This window comes from Chiloscyllium punctatum, chromosome 32, assembly GCF_047496795.1.
Source record: "Chiloscyllium punctatum isolate Juve2018m chromosome 32, sChiPun1.3, whole genome shotgun sequence".
In the NCBI taxonomy this organism is placed as follows: domain Eukaryota; kingdom Metazoa; phylum Chordata; class Chondrichthyes; order Orectolobiformes; family Hemiscylliidae; genus Chiloscyllium; species Chiloscyllium punctatum.
This window is the reverse complement of record NC_092770.1, coordinates 26,588,792-26,594,979: the sequence shown is the minus strand read 5'-3', so window position 1 is coordinate 26,594,979 and position 6,188 is coordinate 26,588,792. Positions and strand designations below refer to the sequence as shown.

The following is a 6,188-nucleotide window of genomic DNA, read 5'->3' as shown; positions in this document are numbered from 1 at the left end:
TGCACCTCACACTATCAGCAACTTAGCATGACCAATTCACCTGACTTGCACATCCTTGTGATTGTCGGAGGAAACTGAAGCACACCTATGCAGACCCAGGGAGAATGTGCAAACTCCACATAGACAGTCGCCCGAGATGGGAATCAAACCTGGGTCCCTGGCACTGTGAGGCAGCAGCGCTAACCACTGAGCCACAGTGCCGATGTTGTGATGTACCTCTAGAATGGGTTGGGCTTGAACCTGGATCCTCTGGCTCAGAAGCAGGGTCATCACCACTATTCTAGAAGAGCCCTAAAACATGGAATGCTTCACAAATTTGTGTATCATCCTTGCGCAGGTGCCATGCTAATTCCCTCTGCAATGTTTTAATTTTTAGTATGTGTGCTGCAAAAGTGAGAACCATCTGTTGACCATTTTTTGTTCCACCCAGAAGTTCTCTTATACACAACTGAATACTACCTTCATTTGCAGACATTAGATCAGGGCAGCATTGGCTTCCACAAGAAAGGTAGCCTCCCAAATACTCATTGTCAAATTTTGCACGTCAAAAATGAGGACTTGACAACCCATACCCTCTGGAATCATGCTCCATCAAGAACTGTGCACTTTCACGACAGAATGCTAAGGTTAGCAGGGAAAAATTGCCGAGAGTTAAAGGAAACGAAAATGACCCACATCGACAGTAACCAATGCTTTCATACTGCCCTCTAGTGATTCTTAGACTTGAGTGGCCTCATGCTATTTAATTATTTTATTGTTCAAGACAGAAATTCCTTGAAAAATATGAGAGTAAAAGTCTCACAATTGAACTCAAGTGAGGGTGAGGACATTTTTCAGCAGTAATTCTGGAATTAGTGGTTTAGAATGAAGAACAAAGTACAGGGACAGGAACAGGCCCTTCTGCCCTCCAAGTATGTGCCTTTAGAAACTAAAATCCTTTTCCTTCTATGCAGCCCATATCCCCCTATTCCACACCTTTTCACATATCTATTACGATGTCGCTTAAACAATGCTATTATATCTGTTTCTACCACCTCCTCTGGCAGCTCAATCCAGGAACTTACCACCCTCTGTGGAAAAACCTTCCCTCTCACATCTCCGTTAACCTTTCTCCTTTTTCTCTTCAGCCTATGTTCCCTTGTAATCGACATCTCTACCCTGGGACAAAAACTATGACTATCTATTCTATATATGCCTCTCATAATTTTGTAAATCTCTATTGAATGAAATGCTTTGTCCTCAACCTTGCAGCGTTTTCCCTTTACCCCCAACAGGTGCTCATGTGTAAATTCAATGTCAGGTTTGATTTTCATGGATGTTTTAGAGAAAATAAAGAAGGAACTTCCATTGCAATAGCACTTTATCATACCATCAGTGCTATCAAGAGGACTCTCTCCACGTATGTTGACTTTCTTCAGCATTCTAATTGAAACACTACAGTGCACTTAGAGTCCACTCCGTCCACTCAAACAGTATTCTACCTAGACCTGTAACCTTAAATTTCCCAATCCACCTAATCCAACTTTGGACTGTGGGAGGAAACTGGAGCACCCAGAGGAAATCCACGCAGACACAGGGAGAATGTGCAAACTTCACACAGACAGTCTCCAAGGCTGGAATCAAACCCAGGTCCCTGATGCTGTGAGGCACTGGTGCTAACCACTGAGCCACCATGCCATCCAAATAAATGCCGTCGCTAGGTGGGCTTGAACCAACAACCTTTTAGTTAACAACTGAACACACTAAAGATTCTCTGTGATTGTTTCAGATTTCTAGCACCAGCAATGTCCTGCTTTCATTCATAACAAATGGGTTGCTTTTCACAAAAATCACAGAAATGCTACAGTGCATACGGCCCATTGTGTCTGTACGAGTTCTCTTACCTGGTGTCGATTCCGTGCCTTTTCCCTATAATGCATCCACATTATTTCTATCCAAATAATCATATAATGACCTGGAAAGCTTCAACTGAACCTGTCCCCATTGCATTTCCAAGTGGTACATTCCAGACCCGATCTACACATTATGTAACAACAGATTTTTCTCACCTAGCATTTGCTTCATTTGAAAATCTGTGGCCTCCAGTTTATGATCCTTTCACAAACAGGGACTGTTCCTCCATATCTATGCTATCCAGTCCCTTTTTTTCTAATTTGAAACCCTCCATTGGATGTCCTCTCCAGGGAGAACAACTTCTTCAATCATGTAGAAGTTCAATATGCCCTCCTGCTCTTCTACTCTATGCTCCGTATTAATAAAAGTCAGGATACTGTCATGCTTTATTGACTGCTCTCTCCAGCTACCTTCTGTGATCTGTCCACAAAAAAAACCCAGATCCCCTGCTCCAGCACCCCTTTTAAAATTTTGCCCCCTGTTTTATACTGCTTTTCAAAGATCTTGCTACAATTTACGTCCTCTCACACTTCTCTGCATTGAGCACCATCTGTTGCTGATCTGCCCACTCCACCTACTTGAATATGACTTTTTGAAGTTCTGAACTGTCCTCCTCACGGCTTACTATTCTTCCAACTTTACTAGTCATGTCATCTGCAAACTTTGAAATTATCCCCTGCACACCAATATCTAGATCAGGAAAAGCAAGGTACTCAACACCAACCCGAAGGGATCGGCACTAGGAACTTCCCTTTAGCCCCCAAAAACTCCATTGGCCATTCCACTCTGTTTCCTATCATTCAGCCAATGTTTTAATCTATGTTGCCTCTGACCTTTCTATACCATGACCTATAACATTCCTCACTGGTCTGTTTTGTGACACTGTGTCAAACACCTTCTGGAAGTCTATGCACACTAAAGTAACAGCATTACACTCATTGATGCTTTCTGTTACATCTTCAAAAAACTCCAGCAAGTTAGACAAACGTGACTTCCCCTTTAGAAATCTATGACTCTTAATAAACCTTAACCCAAACTTTTCATATCGCAAATGATTTTTTTCCTAAATAATTGTCTCCAGAAACTTTCCCACCACCAAAGTTAAATTGAGTGATCTACAACTGCTGTGCTTCATGTTACAATGTTTTTTGATCAAGGCCATAATGTTTACAATTTTCCAACCAACATTTCTTGCAATTTCCATCTCACTTCCTTCAAAATCCTTCAATAAACCTTGGTATCTTATCAACTTTAAGCACCAATAATCTATCCAAATTTGAACACTTCTAGTGACTGAGTTCCCTTTTCTGTCACTATGTCCTGGGAAGCATCTTCCTCTTTTATAAAAACAGTTGCAAAATATCCATTGAACACCTCAGCCATGCCCCCTCTCTATGTGTAAATCTCATTTCTGGTTTCCAATTGGCCCCATTTCTCCTTCGACTATTCTTTTACTACTTTGGGACACCCATTTATGTTGGCTGCCAGTTTGTTCTCATAGTTTCTCTTTGTTTCTCTAATTTAGTTTTTCACCTCCCTCTGAACCTTTTGTATTTCCCTTGGTTCTCAACTGTGTTTTCCAAACTGACACCTGTCGGAAGAATACTTTCTCCTCTTTATCGCAATTTTTATCTCTGTTATCATCCAGGGAATGCTCGGTTTGTTTGCACCACTTTTCCCAATTGATGCAATACCCTTTGGTCATACCTGTGCAATCTCCTCTTCAAAGGGCTCAGGTCCCCTTCCACTGCTAAACCTTAACTACCCGATGCCTGAAGGAAGAACACCTCATCTTCCACCTTGGAAACCTTCAACCACAGGGGTTCAATGTGGAGTTCACGAGTTTCCTCATTTCCCTCCCCTCAACTTATTCCAGATCCAATCTCCCAACCTGGCACTGCCCTCTTGAACTGTCCTAACTGTCCATCTTCCTTCCCACCTATCTACTCCACCCTCCTTTTTGACCTATCCCCTTTGCTTGCACCTTCATTTACCTTTTTCATTCCCAGCTCCCTTGCCCCAGCTCCCATTTATCTCTCAGCCCCCTTAGGCCACTACCCTTATACCTGATGAAGAGCTTATGCTCAAAACATCGACTCTCCTGTTCCTCGGATACTGCCTGACAGGCTGTGCTTTTCCAGCACCACACTCTTCGATTGTGATCTCCAACATCTGCAGTCTTCAGTTTCTCCTATCACTTCTTGCAGCTCATTCTATGCATGCCACCTTCTGCATAAAAATGTTGCCCCTCAGGTTCCCTTTTATTCTTCCCTCCTAACCTTAAACTGATACTCTCTATTCCTCGATTCCCCAACCCTGGGAAAAATAGACAAGTGCATTCACCCTATAAATTCCTCTTACTGTTGACATATTTCTATAATTTCTGTGCAGATGTTTCTCTGCACCCTTCCCACTAGTTGACAATCCATAGCAATGTAATTATACCCTTCTTATTCCTTAGATTTAGTCAAATTTGTCCTTGAATCCTCTGAGATATCATCCTCTCCTTAACTACCCTCCACTTTTCCCTCATTTTATAGTGTAGCTACTGTTCTCTTATAATAAGCATGGTGCTTTTTTTCAACACTGTGGGGTTCTATAAATAACCAATGCCAAATACGATACATTAATCTATTTTTCAGCCTGCTGTTTAAGGGATAGCTGTTGACCAAAATGTTAAGAGAATGATTGTGTTACGGAATCATTCAATCCACCTGAGCAGACAACCGGCATCTCATTGGAATGGCCATTCTTCCAACAATCCAGCTTCAGTAACTGAAAGCAATGGTCATTTATGCACCCTTTCTGTGGAGAGAAAATCTGCTTTATCTGATGTCGCGCATGCGCACACACACACACACACACACACAAATACACACACAAACATGCTGATGTGGTGGGGCATTGCAAAATAACAGCCATATTTTTAACTTGATTGACGTAAGACAGGGCAAACATAGCCAAAGTGTAATTAATTAACCTGGATTCAGCTTCCTGTTTCATTCATGTGTATCTATGATGAAGGAGCAGCACTCTGAAAGCTTGCAATTTCAAATAAACCTGTTGGACTATAACCTAGTATCGTGTGAGCTCTGACCTTAAGGAGCTTGATAGGGTAAGTATTGACAGGATGCTTCCCCCCATGGCAGAGTCTCAGACCAAAGGGCATAGACTTAGTAGAGGGGCAACGATTTAAGATTGAGACAAGGAGGAATTTCTTCTATCAAAAATACTTTGGAACTCCTTGCCACAAAGAACAGTTCAGGCAGAGTTCTTGTGCATATTTAAAGCTGCGATTGATAGACTCTTGAGAGTCAGTGAATCAAAGATTATGGGGAAAGGACAAGAAAGTGGGTGCGGGGACTGTCAGATCAGCTATGATGCTATTGAGTGGCAAAGCAGGCCGAACAGCCTGCACCTGTTCCTATTTCTCATGATCTTACGGAGTTTCCAGGGTGAAGCTGCTTTCACTTGTAAGAGAAATAAGAATGAAAAGGTATTGATTTATTTTGATGTGCAAATGAAGTAAGAGTGTTGCAAGAAAAAATCTCTGATGCAGCAAAATTTAGGCATAGACTTCAGGTAAGTAACATGTGGTTTAGAAGAGATATGAGGGAACATTTTTTCACCCTGAGGGTGTTGGGGATCTGGAACTCACTGCCTGTAAGGGTGGGAAAGGCAAAAACTCTCATAAAATGTAAAAGTCCCAGTGAGTGTTGCTGAACAAAGAGACCTTGGAGTGCAGGTTCATAGCTCCTTGAAAGTGGAGTCGCAGGTGGATAGGATAGTGAAGAAGGCATTTGATATGCTTTCCTTTATTGGTCAGAGCATTGAGTACAGGAGTTGGGAGGTCATGTTGCAACTGTACAGGAATTGGTTAGGTCACTTTTGGAAAATTGCATGCAATTCTGGTCTCCTTCCTATTGGAAGGTTGTTGTAAAACTTGAAATGGTTCAGAAAGGATTTGCAAGGATGTTGCCAGAGTTGGAAGGTTTGAGCTATAGGGAGAGGTTGAATTGGCTGGGGCTGTTTTCCCTGGAGTGTCCAAGGTTGAGGGGTGACCTTATAGGGGTTTATAAACTCATGAGCGGCATGGATAGGGTAAATTGACAGGCTATTTTCTCTGGGGTGGGGGAGTCCAGAACTAGAGGGCATAGGTTTAGGGTAAAAGGGTCCTAAGGGGCAACTTTTCATGCAAAGGATGGTGTGTGTATGGAATGAACTGCCAGAAGAAGTGGTGGAGACTGGTACAATTGCAACATTTAAAAGACATCTGGATGGGTATATGAATAGGA

The 6,188-nt window shown here is 42.2% G+C and overlaps 1 non-coding gene across 1 annotated transcript; it reads right to left on the bottom strand.

Annotated features, from left to right (window-relative positions):
- Positions 1 to 292: 292 nt before the first annotated feature.
- LOC140458317 (U6 spliceosomal RNA) lies at positions 293 to 400 on the bottom strand. The gene has a single exon (XR_011953475.1). It is a non-coding gene; the product is annotated as a U6 spliceosomal RNA (small nuclear RNA).
- Between the last annotated feature and the right edge of the window lie 5,788 nt (positions 401 to 6,188).